Source organism: Cervus canadensis, chromosome 11 (assembly GCF_019320065.1).
Source record: "Cervus canadensis isolate Bull #8, Minnesota chromosome 11, ASM1932006v1, whole genome shotgun sequence".
In the NCBI taxonomy this organism is placed as follows: domain Eukaryota; kingdom Metazoa; phylum Chordata; class Mammalia; order Artiodactyla; family Cervidae; genus Cervus; species Cervus canadensis.
Genome location: NC_057396.1, coordinates 76,032,775 through 76,057,460, shown reverse-complemented (window position 1 = coordinate 76,057,460; position 24,686 = coordinate 76,032,775). Strand labels below are relative to the sequence as shown.

At 38.0% G+C, this 24,686-nt stretch overlaps 2 pseudogenes; both read left to right on the top strand.

Moving 5' to 3' along the window:
- The first annotated feature begins 900 nt into the window (after positions 1–900).
- Positions 901–1,849, top strand: LOC122449882 (annotated as a pseudogene).
- A 16,640-nt stretch (positions 1,850–18,489) lies between these two features.
- Positions 18,490–19,415, top strand: LOC122449818 (annotated as a pseudogene).
- The last annotated feature ends 5,271 nt before the right edge of the window (positions 19,416–24,686 follow it).

The window sequence follows — 24,686 nt, the reverse complement described above, 5'->3', positions numbered from 1 at the left end:
AGCCATAACGTGTAAAACCCTGCAATGCCAGTTTCCACCATCACTCCAGTTTGATACTGAGTTCGAGGGAAGATTGATGACCTAGTGATAGTGAACAATACCCAAAGTCAGTCATCTAGCACAAGGTGGAGCTAGAATTTGCATTTAAATGTCCTTAGTCTGGACTCACACTTGTTAACTTTTATTCTCTAGATTTTTTATTCCTTGAATGGGAATTTCTACAGTATTGAACTTTGGGGAAATATTTCATTCTATGTATTCTATTGTCTTGTGAGACTATTAAAGCTAGAACTTGATATATTAAAATTTGTATTACTAGAATATAGCACTGCTCATGATACAACAGTGGTAATCACAATGAAGCAAATTAAATTACAGTAAGCTATTTTATTGCATGAATATGCATATAATATGAATATGTCTATGTTTGAAAAATCTGAATTGGGAGACTAACAAATCTCATTTTTAAATTGATTTATTGTTCTTTTATTAGTTTTTGCCCACGCTGTGCAGCATGTGACATCTTAGTTCGCAACCAGGGATCAAACCCATGCCCCCTACATTGGAAGCACAGAGGTTTCACCACTGAACCACCAGGGATCTCATTTTTAACAAATCTCTGCAATGATCTTGTATAAGTTTCCGTCCATTTCTGTACTTCAGTTTCAATCATTTATGAGGATAGAGGTACTGGGTTATATTACCATCCAAATTCTTTAAACTAGAACATTTTACATTTCTAATATTATTTAAAAATTACTTTTGTTGTTATGCCCATATTTAGTTTAGAAAATTCAGATACAAGGTATAACTTGAACATAATTACGGTTCTAAGCTCATGTACCACCCAGATCCTCTTTTCTCATTGACACAGTGCATTTTCATAATGCATAGATAACCCCCATGAAGAACAGTACAGTCGTGACTGAGTTCATTCTTGCCGGGATAACTGATGACCCACAACTGCAGATCCCACTCTTTCTCGTGTTCCCGCTCATCTACCTCCTCACTCTGGTTGGGAACCTGGGGGTGGTCACGCTGATCCTGCTGGACTCTCGTCTCCACACGCCCATGTACCTCTTCCTCAGCCACCTCGCTCTGGTGGACTTTGCTTACTCCACAGCCGTCACTCCCAAAGTGATGGCAGGATTCCTCATGGAAGACAAGGTCATTTCCTACAATGCTTGTGCTGCTCAGTTGTATTTTTTTTGCTGTCTTTCTGATTGTAGAAACTTTTCTTTTGGCCTCAATGGCCCATGACCGTCATGCAGCGGTGTGTAAACCACTCCATTACACCACCATCATGACACCAAGGGTGTGTGCCTGGATGGTCGTAGGCTGCTATGTTCTTAGTTTTCTGGAGACCTCTGTGCACACTTGGAATGCATTCAGTGTCTCTTTCTGCAGATCCAATGTGATTGATCACTTTTTCTGTGATGCTACTCCCGTCCTGGCTCTCTCATGTTCAGACAGCAACAGAAGCGAGATGGTGTTTTTTGTTTTGGTGAGCTTCAATATCATCTTTACTATCATGGTCATCCTGGTCTCTTACCTGTTTATCTTTGTCACCATTCTGAGGGTGCGCTCGTCTGAAGGACGCCAGAAGGCCTTTTCCACCTGTGCGTCCCACCTCACTTCTGTCTCCATCTTCTATGGGGCAGGCGCCTTCATGTACCTTCAACCCGGCTCCCGCCATTCCATGGACACAGACAAAATGGCGTCTGTGTTCTACGCCGTGGTCATCCCCATGCTGAATCCGCTGATCTATAGCCTGAGGAACAGAGAGGTCAAGAGTGCCTTAACAAAGGCTGTGGGGAAGGCAAAGTCCTCGCTAAGATTCATATCTTAATTATATAGAAACAACAATAGTACGGTTACATACACTTCAAATCAAGCTAGGGAAAATATTGACCTGCTTGGTCAATAATTATGTAATTTTTTTACATCATTCCTCAATTTTTAAGTCTAGGAAACAAACGTGTTGACAAAATGTCATCTCAGGAGTAATGACTTTGGTGGAATCAAGCATGAAACTATAATTCATATTTTTAAAATTCTTTAAATTACATTTTATTGTATATTTGTTCCATGATCAATCATACTTTCATATGGACATTTATGCTCACATGCATAAATGTGTATGTGCCCCCTGCACCTTATTTTCATGCAACTTACATGTAAGTCACATACCCATGGGTGGAGAGAAAAATGAGTTCAAAAGTCAAATGGGATTGGTCTGTTTTTAGACTGCAATTTGAACCAGTGGTTTTGGTGTCTGATGATACATTTTAAATATAATTTTAAGATAGAAATAGTCATTTTGTATGTGATTTTATTAAAAAAGAACTGTATATTTGAAATTATTTCATTTAAATACTTAATACTCCTGCCAAACATCATCACTATAGGTTTATTACTGAGTGTTTTTTTTTTTTTAATTTTTTTCATTGACAATAAACATCATTAAATGGGCATCTTTACTTATCTCAATTTTCATCTTTATCGGTTCATTACCCAGAGTAATATCTTCATGAGACAATTTTAACAGAAAAAGGCATAACAGAATATAAAGGGAATTTAATGAAAGTATAATTTAAAGCATGATATAAAAATAACAACATTTAGTTTTATAGCCAGGCTTAACTCTTTGTCTATAGATGCTCAGTTAAGGACACATTTTATGCTCCTTCCTTTCCAATTACAGCCGGGTCACCAACTGATAGATCACCATTCTGGCTCAAATTAGAGGCTGGGCTGTCTGGTCCTTACCAGTCTCTACCAGTCTCTAGAATAAGCTAGTCTGGCTTTTAAATGTGGGTATATTAGAAAAGTAAGACTCATTCAGAGATATGATAATAATTGCTTATAAACATATCTCTTAAAACTAAAATAGTACCAATTTAAATTAGTCTAATGAGAATGTCTTTGAATGATCAATTCTCTATATACTTGTTTTTCTGCAATTATTTCTTTCTAGGTTAAATAATTTAGAACACATGTAGAAAATATATAAGAATGTAAATTTGTTTTGAAACCATGGACCCATATGTGGGAAGTGATATTTTGAATGGGGTGTTTTGAATCTAGCACTGAGGGCTCCTGTGGTCTGACTTTTATGGGGTAACAGAGAGCGGCTCAGGGGTAAAGGATCTGCCTGCCAACGCATCAGCTGCAGGAGCCGTGGGTTTGGTCTTTGGGTTGGGAAGAGCCCCTGGAGGGGAAATGGCAGCCCGTTCTAGTATTAATCCTGGGATAATCCAATGGGCAGGGGAGCCTGGTGGGTTACAATCCATGGATCGCAGAGTCAGACATAATTGAGCGATTGCTCACAACAATGAAATGGAGATAGTTAAAATGTATATCCTTCAGAACCAAGTGAAAGATCACAGCAACCGATTATCTCTCCTGATAGGAAAGATTTTTCCTTTTGGAGAAAAGGAACCAGGTTCTTCATTTTCTATGAATTATCCTTATAAAATGCTAAAACCTCCCTGGAGTATTTCAAGTGTGAAGAATCATTTTGGCTACATATTTTGCTACCTATTTTGCAGATCCCAGTGTAAAAACAAAAGTGCTGAGGCCTTGTTAAAAATGTGTAGCAATTTTAAGTTAGCAAGAGCAGTGTTAAACCCAGTACAGAACCTTTTGAGCACAAGGTCTTCATGGCTGCATGGGATTCATGCTCATGAAGCCATCCCTGAACACTCTGCCTCCTCTTATATATAATCTTTTACAAATTATCTTATTGGTTATAAAGTTCAAGTTTTTCCATAACATCTTAAGGAAATGAACATTTTGGCTAACCCAAATACAAAACCTTAATTTCTAAAGTATCATCCACATTTTATGTCATAATGAAAATGCAAAGTAAAGCAACAATGGAAGAATACTGCATGTCTTTCAGAATGGCCAAAGTCCAGAACACTGACAACGTCAAGTGCTACTAAGAATGTAGGGCAACAAGAACCCTTATGCACTGCCAATAGGAACGCAAAATAGTACCGTCTCTTTGGAAGACAGTTTGCCAGTTTCTTACAAAACTAAACACACTCTTACTATATAATTTAGCACTTGTTTTACTTGGTATTTACCCAAATAAGTTGAAAACTTAAAAGTAGCACACAAAAGGTAGCTCAAGAGTATTTATAGCAATGCTATTCATTATTAAAAACACATGGAAGCAATTGATATGTCCTTCAATAAAGGGATGGATTAATATTGTGCAATTCAAACAGTAGAATGTTATTCAGTGTTAGAAAAATGAGCTATCAAGCCATGAAAAGACATGAAAAATATTTAAATTCATATTTCTAAGTAAAGATACCAATGTGAATCAACTTCCAACTGTCTGGTTTTGCTATTAACATTCTAGAAAAGGCAAAACTATGGTGATGGTAAAAAAAAAAAGTCTGTTTGTTATGAGTTCGGGCTTTGGAAAGGATGACTAGATGGATCACAGAGGATTTTTAGTTTAGTGAAAATACTTAGTATGTTACTATACTGAAGGATAATACCATCATATATTTGTCCAAATCTGTAGAATATCCAACAGTAAAAGTGAACCCTAATGTAAACTGTTACCTTTATATGGTTATGAGGTGTCAATGTATGTTCATTCTTGGGGAAGAAAAATAGCATTCTAGTGAGTGATATTGCTAGTTGGGAGGCTATAAATGTGGGGCGACATGGGTCATATCTTAGAAATGATCATAAAATTTACAAAACTTAATTGAGATTGATCAAGAAAAAAGAGAGAAGTCTCAAATAACTTAACAGAAATAAGAATGTTTAAAAGTAAGAGCAGTTATATGGTTACAATTAGTTGACAGATCCAATTTCTATAAAAGACACAAACAAACGCTATAGATTCAAGGAAAAAAATAATTTTTTTTACGCTAAGTAAAAAATTAGGTTAATAATAATTAAAACTCTACCCAGAGAAAAAATTTTATGTTCATGTGGCTTCACTGGTGAATTGTCCTAAACCTTTAGAGAAGAATTAATAACACAATATTGCACAGAATATGCAATAGGGAGAAACACATTTTTGTTTTGTGTATCCCTTACCTGCTTATTGTGGATGTAGATAATTTTATTACTTTGGTCTGTTAGCCTTCCTATTAACTTTGTAAGTGGTTGATTTGCTACCTTTTTTTTTTTTTATAATTGCCTTTGCCAGTGAGATTTCTACTTTCAGAATATTCTATTTGTGGTTGTAGCCTATTCCTTCCCACTTAGAGAAGTCTCATTTACATTTCTTGTAAAGCTAGCTTGGTGGTCCTGGACTCTTTTAGAGTTTGCTAATCTGTAAAACTTTTGATATTTCCTTCAAATCTGAGTGATAGCCCTTCCAGGTAGAGTATTCTTGGTTTTCCCCTTTCATCACTTTAGGTGTACCGTGCTGCCTTCTTCTGGCCTGCAGAGTTTCTGCTGAAAGTTAGACAGTATCCTTCTGGCAGCTCCTTTGTACCTGATTTCTTTCTTTCCCTTGTTTCTTTAAATGTTCTCTCTTTAATTTTTGCCTTTTTAATTACAAGGTGTCTTGGTGTGGACTTTTTGGAGTAGATCCTGTTTGGGATTCTCTGTGTTTCCTGGACTTGGCTATCTGTTTCCTTTCCCAGGTTAGAGAAGTTTTCAGCTTTATGTCTTAAAATATGTTCTCTTCCCTTTTCTCTCTCTTTTCTTCCTGGAACCCCTATCGCAAGAATGTTAATTTCCTTGATGTTGTCTTAGAGGTCTCTTAAACTATTCTCATTTCTTGATGTTTGTTTTTCTTTTCTTTTTCTCCTGTTCTGCTTGTGTGATTTCCACTACCCTATCTTCCAGTCCACTGATTCATTCCTCTATATCAACTAATCTGCTGTTGATATTTTTCTAGTGTATTTTTTTTAATTTCAATTATTCTTCAGCTTTGTTTGGATCTTCTTTATGTTCTCTACTTTGTTAAATGTTTCACTATGTCCATCTTTTCTTCTCCTGAGTTCTTTGAGCATCTTTTGGAGCAAATCCTTGAACTCTTTATTGGCTAGATTGCATACGTCCATTTAGTTCTTCTGAAGTTTATCTTGTTATTTCATTTGGATCATATTACTTTGTTTCCTTATTTTGACTAATTCATTAATTAGTCAAATTCACTACTTTATATGTATTTGATAGGTTGGTTCTGTTCCCCGGTCTTGGAAAGTGGCTTTATGTAGGAGACATCCTTCATGTCCCAGCAGGGCGGGCCCTCCCCTCTGCTCCCCAGGGCTCTGTGCTCCAGGGGACCCCCTGTGTGGGTGGTGGAGTCATTTCGCTGCAGCAGGATGACATCTTTGGGTGTGCGGATAGGTGTGACTGGCCTCTGGTCTGGCTGGTCACTGGGCCTGGCCTTGTGCAGAGGCTGTCAGCTGCTGGTTGGAAGGACTGGATCCTAGCCAGGCTGACTGAGTGTCTAGGAGAGTCCTCTGTAGTGCTGGCCCAATGATGAGTCAGGCTGGGTCAAGGTGGCTGGCTATAAGCCCCCAGGGTGCCAGGAGCAAGTGCTGGCCTGCTGGTGAGTGCAAGTGGGTCCCTGGCTGACCCCCTGAGGGGCCCAAGAAGTGCTTAGGTACAGACGCCTAGGTATAAGAGAAACAAGTTTTCAGAATGTATGTACAGCATAATCACTACCATTAATTATAATCTACTGCATATTTAAAAGTTGCTCAGAGGGTAGACCTTAAGATTTCTTAACCAAAGAAAATAAACTGTAATTATGTTAGGTGATGATATGTTAATTAAACTTACCAAGATAATCATTTAATTATATATATTATATATAAAATTAGCACACACACATGCATATATGTACACATACGTGTGTGTATGTGTGTGTGTGCTTCAGCCGTGTCTGACTTCTTGTGACCCTGAAGACTCTTGAGAGTCCCTTGGACTGCAAGGAGATCCAACCAGTCCATCCTAAAGGAAATCCGTCCTGAATATTCATGGGAAGGACTGATGTTGAAGCTGAAACCCCAATACTTTGGCCACCTGATGTGAAGAACTGACTAATTTGAAAAGACCCTGATGCTGGGAAAGATTGAGGGCAGCAGGAGAAGGGGACGACAAAGGATAAGATGGTTGGATGGCATCACTGACTCAATGGACATGAGTTTGAGTAAACTCCAGGAGTTGGTGATGGACAGGGAGGCCTGGCGTGCTGCAGTCCATAGGGTCGGAAAGAGTTGGACACGACTGAGCAACTGAACTGAACTGAACTGATGGACTGTAACCTGCCAAGCTCCTTTGTCCATGGGATTATCCAGGCAAGAATACTGGAGTGGGTTGCCATGCCCTCTGCTGGGGTTTCTTCCCAACTCAGGGTTTGAAACCACATCTCTTACATCTCCTGCATTGGCAGGCAGGTTTTCTTACCTTTCTTATATACTCAACTTGGTGGATGTCAAATTTCTATAATGTCATATAACAACTATATTTCAAAGAGGTGGAAATAAGAAAAGTAAACATCATTATTTACAGAAGCTTAACAAACTCATCAGAGATCAGAATAGGACATAATTTTCTATTATACTTTGCATTTGAGTCGGGATGTACAGAATTATTTCTCACTACTTGTTTGTTTGCTGTATATTTCAGGCTCCCTGGAAATCACATTGATAAAATTCTAATTGAACTAACTTCTTGGATGGTGGCAGAGATCATATACATGCTCGCTACAAAAGTTTTCTTCCTACACACAAAGAAATTTCCTTGTAGATGTGAGAGGAGTGCATGGTTAATATCCACCATGAATTTTTATCACACTCTCTCGTTTCACTTACAGAAAACTTTGGAGTCACTTGTGGGAGATGTCAGTGTCACTGAGTGTAAGAATGAGAAGGTGTGGTCTCTCTTTACCGCTTAGAAATGAATTACTTGGAAATCAACTTGACACTTATAGGATTGTAAGAAAACTGAGAAATACAGTTTCATCTAAAGGTATGAAATATGGGTAAAAGGGAAGATTGGAATAAATCTGGAATACTTGCCATTTGGAATAAATCTGGAATACTTGCCATTTGCTAGATTTTACTCCAGTGAGGCTAAGACTTCCAAATTCAAGGGGCACAAAAGGCACAGAAAGATATTTACTTCGAAAGGGAAAGAAAACCCCGCAGGGTTTATGGAAGTAATGTCTGAGGCTTGGTGGTTCGATGCCCCAGCCTGCGTTCTCCTTCCTGCTCTGATGTCCACAGCAGCATCGTCCAAGAGTGTTAATAACCTCTTTTTCGTTGTTTTTGAGAACAGATGGGTATACTGTAGAAGAAATACCAACTCATACAACCGTGACTTTGCTTAGTTAGTTCCCTAAGTACTTGGTCCCCAAAGGCAAGAATTTAATTAAAATACTGAGTGCATGAGGCCTGGACCTGTGGATGGATCACAGGAGAGCTTGTTCCTGAGAGCTTCATGCCAGAGTAATCCCCTTCAAGACATATGTCATCAGACCCTTGAGTCCCAATCGGACTTTATTCAGTCTCACTAGAGTGAGAATAACCTGGTGCCCCGGGCACCTTGTTCACTTGACTTTATTTTATTGCAAGGGGGTCTCAGTGCTGGAGGCCTTTCCCTTCACAGTGACACTGCTGCAATACGTTAGTCAGAATGACCTTGGACAGCACTCTCTGATAACAGGAGGAATCTTTTATGTAGACTGAGTGATTTACTGAGCATTTCACATCCTCCATCTTATTTCATCTCCAAACCGCTGTATGAGACATCAGGGGTGGGAATCACTAATTCCATTAAAAAAATACAGAAAGTGAGACTAAGGGTAGTGAAGGATTTCACTTTTGTTCCCCTCTGAAATGAGAAATCTAGAATGGAGGACTTTGAGGTTTGACATGTAGGGCCAAGGAATCCACTTATGGTCCAAAAGGTGTACTTAAATTAACGATTAAGATAATTCACAAGGTACAAACTTGTGGTTATAAAGTAAACAAATCATGGGAGGTACAATGTACAGCATAGTGACTATAGTTCATATTCTTATACTGCATATTTGAAAGTTGTTAAGTGAGCAGATCTTAAAAATTCTCATCACAGGGGAGAGAAATTGTAATTATATCAGAATTGATGTTACCTAGACTTACTGTGATGATCATTTGCAATACATTCGAGTATCAAATCATTACACTGTACATCTGAAACCTCTATTTAAAGAGGTAATTTAGGACCATACAGAGGGGGAAGCCATAACCTGCTTGTCCTACTAAGCTTTCATCCAACCTCATCTTGTAGGGTCATTGGTGGTTATGTTGCTGTGACTTGAGTAGAAAAGTTAGTAGAAAAGGAATTGCGATTGCATCTTGGAGTAACTTTAGGAAATATTGACCATTGCTTTGCATATTTAAGCCATCCAGTCATTTTTCTTAAGAGTTAGAAAATAAGTGTTTTATATTATCATGTTTGATTCCTTAATATATATATTCACTTCAATATATTTCAGTTTAAAAAGGAAATTATTGGACTTTGACACTGAAATTAATAACTGATACACTGCATTAAAATCTGCCTCTTGTCTTGCCTATTCAACACGCTAGTTTTTTATTTCATCTTTTCCTTTCCTTTAGACTAGAGTTATCTCAGACTAAGTAATTAATTTTCCCTTTTTTGCCTCCTATTATTGAGACTTTAGTCCTTCACTTATTCAGTTGTACCTTGATATTTTAATTTTTCTTCATTATGAAAGAACTGTACAACATTTTTTTCTGTTTGATTCCCACCCCTTTTGCTCTTATTGCCAAATATTTTAGCTTTACATACAATTAAAACTTTAGAAGATTTTTTGAATAGTATTTGAAACACTTAATATACTTATTTGTGTTATCAACATGTTAGTTTTTCCAGTATTTTTTCTAATTTTCTCTTTTTTTCATTTTGGAACTTTTTTCCAGAAGAACCTCCTTTAATAATTCTCTCAGCATAGATCTATAGGCAATTGGATTATTACACCCTACCCTGGATCAGTTGCTTATGTTGAAAAACTGTAGTCAGTTTCACTGTAGCTCTTACAAAAATAATGCTTAGTTTTCTTCTCTGGCTGCTTTTCATATTTACTTTTTGACTTTCATTAAATGAAAATATCATGATGAATCTGAGGAACTCAGGAGTATTTTGAATGATACTACATTTATTCTCAAACTTATGCTATATAAAGTTTATAGGAGTTCCTTTAAAGGTAGGTCCAGAATTAAATAAAGTTGGGAAAACATTGGATTTGTCAAATCTAAACTTTAGGATCACTGATAAGTAAATTCCCATGAAAGTGCTACACAGCATACTACAAATATTTGAAAAAATAGATTCCCATGGATCACTTTTTGAGACAAGCAGTCTTATTGTGACCCACTTCTACCATATACCGGTTGTTCTGTACTGTGTATGAACACCCTTCCTAGGAGAATAGCATAAAGTTTAAATGCATACTTAGGATTTCTATAGCCTGATTCCTCACATATAATTGCTGTGTGTTTTTTGCAAGCTACTTAACTTCTCAAATGTGTCTTTTCTTCTGAATTTTAAAAGTAGATAGTAATAATGTCTATATGAGAATTTTTATGACTACTGTATTAGATTGGGCCTGGCATACAATATATGCTCAGTAGTCATGTATATGTTATGCAAATAACACATAATCTACATTTTATATACACACACACACACATATATATATATAAACACATTATACTATTAATGAAGACAACATTACAGTCATTCTAAATGCTAATAGCAACTGACTTGTAATTTTCTGACCATAATCATCACTTTTTATTTGTAGCATAATAATTTGTAAGCATGTTTTATATTGCAACTTACAGAGTAAGCTTCTCTGTTTTCTGGGAAAAAAGGATTTAATATATTGTGTGTTCTTAAGGGTGAGTTAATAAAAGAATAGCAATAACCATAAAAACATTTTTGAGAGATTATCACTTTTGACACTGTAATGAGAGTGTATATAAAAGTTGTCTTCCAAGTATATTATGATACAGTGATGCATACAGAAGTATCATGTCAATGTTACACAAGTGTTTAGAGTTTCATAGTACAAAATGGAGAATCTGGTATTTAAATCTAGATAAGTCTGTCTGAACTTTATATGCTCATATCTCTCACACTATATAGACACTGTCCAACCATGGACTTAGAAGAAAGATTCTAATACATTTCTAGTTATGAGAGCAGCTGTTTCTACCAGGATGAGAACAATAAACAACAAACACTGGCAGTCTAAGATTATAAGGTGGTCTCAATACTCCGGTGTATGAGAATTCCATTCAATCACCCCTCCATAGAGTAGGCATTAATTACTCAAATTGTTACCGAGTTTAAGCTTGCTCTCCTCCATGCATGACAGACCAATGAAGTGGAGAGAGTTGGGTGACTGAGAAGATACAGACTAAAGTCTCAAAATATCCATCTTCTGGGGTCTGAATGCCAGGTTCTTTTATGGATCAGGAAACAAAGTAAAAAGTCCATTAATCTTGCAAATATATCCTAGGATGGCAACCTCAGGCAGGGGATGTGTTAATTCTTCCTTCCTGACATCTCCAGACGGACAAGGTTCTGAACAAAGGCTCTTTAACAGTCAGGCGGAGGGACAGGATTCTCTGAGGCAAGCCATTATGTATGATTATAATAATAATAATAAAAAAGTAACTAAAAGCAAGTCAAAGAAACAGTTGTGATATGGAATCAAGGTTGGGTTTTCCCTGCAATAAAATATCACAAGGAAAATTCTAAGAATTACTCCACTGGGGCTTTTAAAACTGATAGACAATAAGAAATAGATTTTAGGTATGATGGATTCTCCTTGAGAAATAGGTTATGGCTTGGCACACAATGATGTTTCCAAATTAGTAGGAATAAAATGTACTCCAGTCTGAACCTAATCATCAGTCTGAATGGTTTTTGCTTTATGCAGGACAGGATTTGAGTTATTCTTACCAGTTGTCCATGCTGGTCCTATGGTCCACACCAATCATTCCTCCCGATAATTTTGGTCTTTGGGATGGACATTTTTGTTTCTTTGCATTTGTTTATGAACTTTTGTTCTGGTGAGGCCATTGAAAACAAACTTTCAAGGAACAGGTATTGCTAACTGTGCTGCAGTCCCTCTGGCTTCTTTAGATTCTGCCAGCTTCTTTGACAACTTGAAGACACCATAGGTTTTCACTCTGTTTGGGCAATCCTTCCTATGCGATGGAGAAGGAAATGGCAACCCACTCCAGGATTCTTGCCTGGAGAACTGCATGGACAGAAGAGCCTGGCAGGCTACAGTCCATGGGGTCACAAAGAGTCGGACAAGACTGAATGACTATCAGTCACACTCAGCATGTTACCTCTATCCATCCTTCATGTATTGGCTGAGGTGCTGATTCTCCTGAGAAAACCTTCTGCCTGTCATTGAAAGTATGTTTTTATGGGACTTCCTATAGTAGTCAGTGGTTAAAAATCCAGCTTGCAACTGCCTTGCAATTTAGGCAACAGATTCGATCCCTGGTCGGAGATCTAAGATCCCCCATGCAGAGGAGCAACTGAGTCTGCTAGACACAACGAAACATCCCGCCTCGTGCATCGAAGATCCACGTGCCAACTAAGATCCAACACAGTCAGATAAACGAAGATTTTCAAAAGCAGATTTTCATTATTCATTCTCATATACACATCTTGTTCTTTTTATATTTGTGTACCCTTGTATGTGAGTTTGCTTAATGTTTGTCTTCTCCTATAAACCTAAGCATGTGAGACTATGAACATGGTTGTTTTCTTTGGATATGTACACCCATAGCCAGGACTATGCCAAAACTCATCTGGGACCAACACAGTTTTGAATGAGTGGATAATTCTTGTCAATGGTGCAAATGTTTCAGTTGAACTAAGGCATGCAATTCTTTCTGAAATCCATTTGGCTTAATAACAGACTTCTGTCCCTGTGTTTCCCCATGCTTCCCCATATGTTTCCATATGCCAATATGGGGCCCTAGAGGTAATGATGTAACTTGATTTTAGCACCATCAAAGAGAATTAATACAAGCTATGTTAATTCAATCACGATCTCTCTCAGCAAGCAGAACTGGATTCCTATGCACAGGTTCATCACTTTTTGTCTAGTAGTCTGAGATAGGGCCCTATTTTTGCTCTCATGGGGGCTTTGTCCCCTGAGAATTCCAAAGGTTTATAACTCTTTCTTTCAGTTCCCGATAACTCCATGTGGCTCTAAAGGTAAAAGACCATGTAAATGGACCATAAAATGTTACCCGACTGTTGAGTCATTCAACTGCTTGTCCATGGTGTCTATTACCTTCTATGGCCTTCCCCAGAGTGAGATCTCTCCCAACTGGGAGCCTGTAGTCATGACCAGGAGAAATAATCATGACTTTGATTACGATGATCGCCATTTTCAAGACACTATAGGGGATTCTGTTCTTTTCTCATGACAGCAGTAGTCTTTTAGGGAGGATGTTGTTTGGGGCTGCCTATCTAATGGCTCCACTTTATAGATGAATATAAGGTGACTTAAAGCAGTTGAGTGACTTATCTGAGGAGACACCAGCAACTCTTACCATACAACCATGTTAGCTACTTCTGTGGCATTGCTTTCTCAGTCTCTCCTCGCTCCAAAGTTCTTTCCCCTTTTGATCAAAGACTTAGAAGAAAATCTCAGTAAATGTTTCTTATCTTTTATGGATTGAATTTCTGATTCAAGACTCATACGTGAAATCAATGAATTTGCCTGTTCATTCTTCAGCATACCAGGTAAGCCTCCAATCAAATCTACAGTCTATATATGTTTTCAGGGACAGAGGTAAGCAGGAAAATATATCAAGGCATCCATTTCCCTCCTGATTTATTCATAACTGAATACTGAATGTTTTATGCAACATACTGGATGTCATTAGGTGTCTGTGATTTTTAGTTATAGACTGTGTTACAAATACCATAGAAATTCTTAAGGAGAATATGTATTTACATTGTATAAAAAGAAAAGGAACAAGACTGTCTTGAGTCCCTGTTTTGCCTTACATGAGCTTTTAGAACTTGGACAGATTGTTAACCCTTTCTCACTTTTAGCTTCCTCTTTTGGAGTACGGTATTACTAGTTAACAACTGGCTAATCCCAAGGTCTTTGAGAGTATCAATTTGGATCTCAATGTGAAAATTTATTATAATTTTGGAGAGCACATAACATTAATGAAAAAAGAGAAAGAATAGAGAGAAATAATAAGGGGGACCCAGGCTAAGTGACCAACTATAAAAATGCACTGAAATAAAAGGCATAAAAAATCATACCAGAACGAAAAATTTATGGGAATGAAGTAATCTGGACTCTAGCTTTTATTCTGAAACTTTGCTGGCATTAGGCACTCAGTTAATAGTTAATCAATTGATTAACTATTTGATATATTGACTGGTGAACTATAGTGTAAATGAGACCATGGTACCATCCCACTGGCCCGAGAGAAAAAAATAATGCTCTCTGCTTGGGAATAAAGAATACGAATATCCCAAATAATCAGTATTTTATATATTACTCTTGTACTTCTATACTTTCTTATCAGAGAATGTTTTTTATATCATTCTAGATCTTAGAAAAGCACACAACCTGATACATGGTAAGGACTTAGTAGCTAGAGAGAAAAATGATTGTTGGATGAATTACTAAACAAATTCCAGTACTTTATGTGGCTTATTAATTGGTATTATTCAAAATTTATATAACTTTTAAATATGGAAGTAATCTTTCCCTTCCTTTTCTTTCTTGATAGAAGCAGGAGAGGAATTTTATTGTAAAAATGTGTGGATATATTTCTTGTTACTCGACTTGTATTCAGAAAGATAGTATACTAGCTAAATTCCCAGTAGCTACTTGTATATTTGATTCCAAAACCCATAATTTTAATTTCTCCATATTACTTGTGAATAAGGCACGCAATAAATTAGTCATTCATGAACAGGCCAATATAATGAATAACATATTTTGTGCCCCAGCTGGGGTAGAGCAACTGTATATTAAATATTAGGAGAGTATTTCTTGGTGATCAAGAACTCAGGCTTTGATTCAAAATGACATGACTTCAAATACCAACCCAGCTACTTGCTAGATTTATGGACTTCACTGTGTAACTCCTTGTGAGCAAGCTTCAGTTTCCCCACATGTGAAATGGGGATCGATAATGCGTCAGGGGGTTGGGTGATAAATCAATGTAGGTATAGTACGCACGTATATTTCAGGTGCCTTGAAAATAGAAAGTGCTCAGTAGTTTCTGACTATCATCATTTGATTCATTATTTAAAGTTGTGCATCTGCTTATATAGTATCGATGATGTATGTGGGAGATGAATCTAAAATTAAGATGAAACAATTTATTACAAGTAACAAAGTGATCAATGGTGTTTCATAGGTTATAACAGAAAGGTAGTGACTGGAGAGCAGGAGTTTTTGAAGACTTCATGGAAGTTTTGAAACTCATGTTATTCTCTGAAGAACAAATTTGGAATTGTACTAAGGGCACTGAGTAGCTTGTTCAATTTTTAACTATGTCCTGAACACCATATATGTGATGATCTGATCCATAAATATCTGTAAAAGAGATTGCTAAAAAGTCTATACATGATTCAAAGACCTTTTATAATTCTGTCAGTGAACTGGACTGTAGAGTTCAGTCGTGTCCAAGTCTTTGTGACCCCCTCGCCTATAGCCTACCAGGCTCCCCCGTCCATGGGATTTTCCAGGCAAGAGTACTGGAGTGGGTTGCCATTTCCTTCTCCAGGGGTTCTTCCTGACCCAGGGATCGAACCCGGGTCTCCAGCATTGCAGACAGACGCTTTCCCGTCTGAGCCACCGATTCATATTAACACAAGATTGTGTTTGTAACTATTTTTTCTCCCCTGTAGGAAAGTGTTGACTTACGACAGTCTTTCACATTGTTGAGAACAAAGATGATAGAAAACAAAATGAAATGTTTTCAGCACATTTCCGCCCCCCTCGCTAGATTTAGGGACAAATGATATGAGTATTGATTAGTGTAAGTGAGAACCAGGACGGTGCCTCCCCTGGATGATGATGCCTCCCACGGCCTCCCCACCACACCAGCAGGAGTAAACAGGGAGTGGGGACCTGCGTTTTCGGTCAAGACCTCCACCCTCCCCTCCACTCTCCAACCTCATGGCCTGGCTGTCACCCTCTACCTAGAGACCTAAGGACTAATCTCATTATTCTCTTTTTTGGTGTGTCACTCACCATGAAGACGAGGAATCTCAGGACAGTCCTCAATGACTGTTAAATAAAGTCCACATCTCCTCATATCCCTATTTCCAAGCCCCACAGCCACTCCTGCCCAACTCCTGAAATCATTCTTCTCTTCTTTCTGAAATTGACAGCCAGTCATCAACATAACCAGAAACTCTCCTCTGGAAGTTCCCTTAACCTACTGTCCAGCTGAAATCTGTGTCCTGGGACAGGGCTTCCCTAGAGACCATCTCAGTGGTGACAGTCTCTCTCCCCTTTCTTCTTGAGGCTGTACTGTCCCATGATCTTGACTTTACAACATTATCGTACTCTGATTTTTTTTCTCCAAGCTCCTTCATTTAGGTTTTAATGGTCTTTTCTAGTTTTGTGGATTTAATATGACATGTGAAGTTTAAACCATTAGCAAATTGCCAATATAGTTTTTTGGATGGACTGATGCTGAAGTTGAAGCTCCAAATCTTTGGCCACCTGATGCAAAGAACTGACTCCTTGGAAAAGACTCTGATACTGGGAAAGATTGAAAGCGGGAGGAGAAGAGATGACAGAGGATGAGATGGTTGGATGGTTTCACCGACTCAATGGACAAGAGTTTGAGTAAACTCTGGGAGTTGGTGATGGACAGGGAGGCCTGGCATGCTGCATTCCATAGGGTCGCAAAGAGCTGGCCATGACTGAGTGACTGAACTGAGCTGAATATAGTTCAAATTAATAAAATCTGATGCAATTGGTCCAATTGTTTATTCAACCTTTTTTAGCTAAAAGGAATCTCAAACTCACCATGACTAATCTGAAATCATCTTTCTTATTCTTTCTGAAATATCTGTTTCTTCTACACCATTCCCTCTGTTGCTATACAAAAAATGGAGTCATCACTGTTTCTCATTTCTCTAAAGTATTATGTTCAATACATTGTGAAATCCAGCCAGCTCTATTTTGAAATATATTTAGAACTGAAAACTTTCTCATTGCCTCTTTCACTACCAGCCTACTCCAAGTCATCAGCATCTGTTACATAGATTAATGAGATTAATGCAAAGAAAAATGAAATGGGTGAAATCATAGTGTACTAGACATCATTCTCACATGTACGTTTTCCTTATCCTCACCTACATTTTGAGTCCCGAGAGATTCTGTCACTACCTTCTGACAGTAAGAATATCTTCATTGATTGTATTCTGTTAAGTGCCAGGCAATGTCATTGCATCCATTTTATAGATGGATAAACTGAGGCTAAGACAGACTAGTTAACACACAATGTCATTCTGGGGAAAAAAATGAATTCTTACTTGGTATAGCTGTAATGTCCTCTATGTGAATAGACAACAAATATTGTATGAAAAGTTGGAGGAAGGCGTGAGTGAAATATGATAGTGGAAAAAATTTGGGGCAGAAGCAAATAAAATGCATCAGGATACAGGATATTCAATTTTCTAGTTACCTGGAATTCCTCGAATCTTCTTCTCAAATCAATGCATAGACGGTAACTGTGACCTATCCATAATACATAAAAGCCTGCAATGCCAGTTTGTATTATCTCTCCAGTTTGACAATGAGTTCAGGGACAACTGATGGACATATGATATTGAGTAATACCCGAAGTCAGTCATGGTATGGGATGGAGCAGGAAGGTGCATCCAGATGTCTCTATTCTGAACTCACACTTTTAACTTTTTTTTTTATTCTGTAGACGTCTTTATTCCTTGTACAGGATTCACTACGGTATCCCAATCTGCGGAAATTACGTATTCTTTGTATCCCATTATCCTTTGAGACTACTGAAGACTAGAAAATGATATACTAAACTATGTTTCAGTAGAATATAACACTGCTCGATACAATAGCAGTAATTGAAATGAAATGAAGTAATTTACAGGGACCTATTTTACTGAGTAAATATTCAATAAAGTGTATAAAAATTTGAATTGTGACGATAACATATCTAATTTAATAACAAATCCTGTGATTCTCTGTAAGTTGCCTTTTGTCTCTGAACTTTAATTTTGATAACTTATTAAGATAGAAGATAGGGTTGTATTATTTCCAAAATCATTTAAGCTAGAACAATCTATTTTTCACCAATGTTTCGAAATTACAGTTTGTTATTATGCCCATGTGAAATTCAAAGAATTTTGATACAGGGTATATACTGGACATAATGATAATTCTAACTCTGTTGCTAACAAGCTCCTCTTTTTTCTTGCTATAGGCTGTTCGCATACTGCACAAATGATCCCCAAGGAGAACAGTACGGTCGTGACTGAGCTCATTCTTGCCGGGATAACCCATGACCCACAACTGCAGATCCCACTCTTCCTAGTGTTCGCGCTCATCTACCTCCTCACTCTGGTTGGGAACCTGGGGGTGGTCACGCTGATCCTGCTGGACTCTCGTCTCCACACCCCCATGTACCTCTTCCTCAGCCACCTCTCTCTGATGGACTTCGGTTACTCCACAGCCGTCACTCCCAAAGTGATGGCAGGATTCCTCACAGGAGACAAGGTCATTTCCTACAATGCTTGTGCCGCTCAGTTTTTTTTCTTTGCAGTCTTTCTCATTATGGAAAGTTCTCTCTTGTCCTCAATGGCCTATGACCGTCATGCAGCGGTGTGTAAGCCACTCCATTACACCAACATCATGACACCAAGGGTGTGCGCCTGGATTGTCATAGGGTTTTATGTCTTTGGTTTTCTGGAGGCCTCTGTGCACACTTGGAACACATTCGGTCTCTCTTTCTGCAGATCCAATGTGATTGATCACTTTTTCTGTGATGTTACCCCCGTCCTGGCTCTCTCATGCTCAGACAGCAACAGAAGTGAGATCGTTTTATTTCTTTTGGTTGGCCTTTTGATGCCCTTCAGATGAGCGCATCCTCAGAATAGTGACAAAGATAAACAGGATGGCCTTTTCCACCTGTGCTTCCCACCTCACTGCTGTTTCCATCTTTTATGGGACAGCTTCCTTCATGTACCTAGAAACCAGCTCCCGCCATTCTATGGACACAGACAAAGTGGCTTCTGTGTTCTACGCCATAGTCATCCCCATGCTGAATCCGCCGATCTATAGCCTGAGGAACAAAGAGGTCAAGAAGGCGTTAAAAAAGGCTGTGGGGAAGGCAAAGTCTTCTATAAGATTCAAAATTTAATTAAATAGAAACACATTTCCTATGTACCAATCAAGCTAGGGAAAATATTGACTTGTTAGACCAACAGTTTTATAAATTATTGATGTACTTTCTCAAATCCTTTATTAAGTGTATGATGCAAATGGCTTACAAATATGATATCTCAAGAAAAATAGTTTAGGTAGTATCAACCTTGAACTCAGACATCTTATATAAAATTTCTCTTTAACTGCATTTCATTATTTCACATGATCAGCTCCACTCTCATTTCATTCAGTGTATATCAAGTAAATGCCCAAAGAAACATCATTTATGGAAACCTCATGTAAATCACACATTCATGAATGGACAAAAAATGGCTTCAGTATAAATGAGATTAGGCTATTAGAATGTATTTGTAGTATATATTATATAATTTAATAAAACAATGATTTTGGTGTCTGATAATGCATTCTTAAATATAAACTTGGTGCCAAATATCCTGGCTATCGTTTTATTGCTTAATGTTTTGTTTCTTTTTTTTCCTATTTCAATGATAATAAGCATAATTATATGGTCATCTTTAACTTGCTCAATTTTCATATTTATCAGCTCATTATCCAGAATGTACATCTTCTTATGACAATTTGGGGGCTTCCTTGGTGGCTCAGATGGAAAAGAATCTGCCTGCAATGCAGGAGACCTGGGTTCAATCCCTGGGTCAGGAAGATCCCCTGGAGAAGGAAATGGCAACCCACTCCAGTATTCTTGCTGGAGAATCCCATGCACAGAGGAGCCTGGTGGGGTAGAGTCTACAGAGTCGCAAAGAGCCGGACGTGAGTGAGGGGATAACACTTTCATTTTCATGAAAATTTTAATTTAAAAATTAGACCAGAGTATAAGACAAGAAAAATAATAATATAGGCATATTTTAATTTATGGAAATAAAAATAACATTTGATTTTAAAATAAGATGACTCTATCATCAGGTATTCAGCCTAGGACACATTTTATTTCCCTTTATTCCTGTTTAAAGTCAGGCTGCCAACTTAGAGACTGGCATTTAAGCTCAAAGTAGAAGTTGGCCTGATTGGTCCTTGTCAATCTCTATGAATAATCTAGCCTATGCCTCAATTTTTGGATGTCAGAACACTACAAATCATTCTGTGTTATGACGACAATTACGAAGATATCTTTTAAAGAAATCTAAAGATTTAACAACATGATCAGATAAGATTTCTTTCATTTATTTTACATGAATTGCTCACCATCCAGAAATCAATCAATGTGGTAAACCACATTAGCAAAAGGAAAGATAAAAATCACATGATAATATCATGGATGCAAATGTCATGGGTATTTTGAAAGTAATTGCCTTAAATATGTGGATTTCTTTGGATAGTATAGCAATGTCAAAAAAACATTTGACAAAATTCATTTTCCATTCATGATATAAAATTATTATTAAAGTGTGTATAGAGGGAACATATCTCAGTGTGTAAAGGCCATTTTATGGAAAACTCACACCAACATAATACTCAACAGCAAAAATCTGAAAGCCTTCCAGGTTAATTTAAGTTTTTAATATGTGGTCTTGCAGGCTTCCTATTAGTCCAGTTTGTCTAACCAGCGGACAGGACTCATCTTCCTGGTGTCAGACCCCCAGGCTGGGGTACCGAACATGCGGCTACAACCACTTTCTCTCCAGGGAGGCTCTTTGCCCTGTAATCCCCTCTTCTGAGGCCCTTTCCAGGGGCACAGGTCCCAACCTGTTTGTTTCTCTTCCCTTCCAATCTGATTCCGTATAGAACTTTCTTACAACCTTGGTTCTTCAAAGTCTTTCTGCCAGTCTCCACTTGGTTTTTGGTGAGTGTTGCTCCATGTGAAGATTTTTTTTTTTTTTTTAATTGGAGAATACTTGCTTCGGGCTTCCCCAGTGGCTCAGCTGGTAAAGAACACACCTCTTCCCCTGGCATCTTGATTTCTTCTCTCAAATTAGTGGGGAAAAATTTTCCAGTCTGAAGCTAATTGTGATTCCTTCTGGCAGAACAATATCTGAGCTCTGCTTGTGTATGTACTGAGTTGCTACAATTGCGTCCGGCTTTTGCGACCTTATGGACTGTAGCCCACCAGGCTCCTCTGTCCATGGGATCTCCCAGGCAGGAGTACTGGAGTGGGCTGCCATACCCTCCTCCAGGGGATTTTCCCAACAGGGATGGAACTCATGTCTCTTTCATCTCCTGCATTGCTGCATTGGCAAGCAGGTTTTCTACCACTAGTACCACCTGGGAAAGCCTATACACACACACACACACACACACACACACACACATATATATGTATATAATCAGTTTGGTGTATATCAAATTTATACAATGTTATAGAACAATAATATTTCAATGAAGGTGGAAATAATAAAAGTAATCATCATTATTTAGAAGAAATTTAACAAACTCATCAGAGATCAGAATAGGATGTAATTTTCCCATTATACTTTGCATTTGAGTGGGGCTGTGTAGAATTATTTCCCACTACTTGTTTGGTTGCTGTATGTTTTCAGTCAAGTTCAGTTCAGTCAAGTACTCATGTCTGACTCTTTGTGACCCCATGGCCTGCAGTATACCAGTCCTCCCCGCCCATCTGTTTATTTTAGTTGAATACTTTAGGTTGTATATTTTAGGCTCCCTTAAAATCAGACTGATAAAATTCTAATTAAACTAACTTTTTGGATTGTGGCAGAGATCATATACATGCTTGCTATAAAAGTTTTCTTCCTACACACAAGGAAATTTCCTTGCAAATGTGATAGGAGTGTATGGTTATTATCCACCATGAATTTTTATCATACTCTTTCGTTTCACTTACAGAAACCTTTCGAGTCACGTGTGGAATATATCAGTGTTACTACGTGTAAGAATGAGAAGGTGTGGTCTCTCTTTACCACTTAGAAATGAATTACTTGGAAAACCACTCGATACTTATAAGACTGTAAGAAACCTGAGAAATATAGTTTCATCTAAAGGTATGAAATATACATAAAAGGGAAGCAAGATTATTATTGGGTTAGAATAAAGCTGGAATACTTGCCATTTGCTAGATTTTACTCCAATCAGGCTAAGATTTCCAAATTCAAGGGGAACAACAGGCACAGAAAGATATTTACTTCCAAAGGGAAAGAAAACCCCACAGGATTTATGGAAGTAATGTCTGAGGCTTTGTGGTTCGATGCCCAAGCCTTTGGTGTTTTCCTTCCGGCTCTGAGGTCCACATCAGTTGCCTCCAAGAGTGTTGCTCAGTTGTGTCCAACTCTGCAACCCCATGGACTGTACAGTCCTTTAATTCTCCAGGCCAGAATACTGGAGTGGGTAGGGGATCTTCCCAACCCAGGGATCGAACCCAGTTCTCCTGCATTACAGGCAGATTCTTTTCCAGTTGACCCACCAGGGACACCCTCCAAGATTGCTAATAGCCTCTTTTTCTTTATTTTTGAGAACAGATGGGTATACTGGAGAAGAAATACCAACTCAAACACCCATGACTTTCCTTAATTAGTTCCCTAAGTACTTGGTCCCCACAGGCAAGGTTTTAATTAAAATATTCAGTACATGAGGCCTGGGCCTGTGGATGGATCACAGGAGAGCTTGTTCCTGAGAGCTTCATGTCAGAGTAGTCCCCTTCAAGACATTTGTCATCAGACCCTTAAGTCCCAGTGTGTGTGTTAGTTGCTCAGTCTTATCCGACTCTTTGTGACCCCCTGGACTGTAGCCCACCAGGCTCCTCTGTCCATGGAATTCTCCAGGCAAGAATACTGGAGTGGGCTGCCATTCCCTTCTCCAGGGGAACTTCCCAACCCAGGGATCAAATCCGGGTCTCCGCATTGCAGGTGGACGCTTTACCTTCTGAGCTACTAGGGAAACCCCTTCAGTCCCAATCGGACTTTATTCAGTCTCACTAGAGTGAGAATAACCTGGTGCCCCGGGCACCTTGTTCACTTGATTTTATTTTATTGCAAGGGGGTCTCAGTGCTGGAGGCCTTTCCCTTCACAGTGACACTGCTGCAATACGTTAGTCAGAATGACCTTGGACAGCACTCTCTGATAACAGGAAGAATCTTTATGTAGACTGAGTGATTTACTGAGCATTTCACATCCTCCATCTTATTTCATCTCCAAACCACTGTATGAAACATCAAGGGTGGGAATCACTAATTCCATTAAAACAATACAGAAAGTGAGACTAAGGGTAGTGAAGGATTTCACTTTTGTTCCCCTCTGAAATGAGAAATCTAGAGTGGAGGACTTTGAGGTTTGAAGTGTAGTGTCAAGGAATCCACTTATGGTCCAAAAGTGAAAAGTGAAGTCGCTCAGTTGTGTCCGACTCTTTGCAACCCCATGGACTGTAGCCCACCAGGTTCCTCTCTCCATGGGATTTTCCAGGCAAGAATACTGGAGTGGGTTGGCATTTCCTTCTCCAAAAGGTGTATTCAAATTAATCAGATAAGATAATTCAGAAGGTGCAAACTTGTGGTTATAAAGTAAACAAATCATGGGTGGTATAATGTACAGCATACTAACTAAAGTTCATATTCCTATATTGCATGTTTGAACGTTTTTAAGTGAGCAGATCTTAAAAATCCTCATCACAAGGGAAAAAATTGTAACTATGTATCGGAATGGATGTTACCTAGACTTTTATGATCATCATTTTGCAATACATACAAATATCAAATCATTACATGGTACATCTGAAATTGATATAGTATGTCAATATTCCCTCTATTTAAAAGAGGTAATTTAGGACCATACAGAGGGGAAACCATAATCTGCTTCTCCTTTTAAGCTTTCATCCAACCTCATCTTGTAGGGTTGTTGGTTTTTATGGTGCTGTGACTTGAGTAGAAAAAAATCAGTAGAAAAGGAATTGGGATTGCATCTTGGAGTAGCTTTAGAAAATATTGACCATTTTCATATTTAAGCCATCCTGTCATTTTTTTTAACAGTTAGAAAATAAGTGTTTTATATTATCACGTGTTTGATACCTATATATAAGATATTCATTTCAATATATTTCAGTTCAAAAGGGAAATTGTAGGACTTTGACACAAATTAATAACTGATACAGTTGGTTGAAATCTGCCTCTTGTTTCTATTCAACACACCAGCGTTTTATTTCATTTTTTTCTTTCATTTGGATTAGAGTTACCTCAGACTAAGTACTTAATTTTCCTTTTTTTGGTCCCCTACTATTGCAACTTTCATCCTTCACTTATTAAGTTGTACCTTAATATTTATTTTTCTTCATTATGAAAGAACT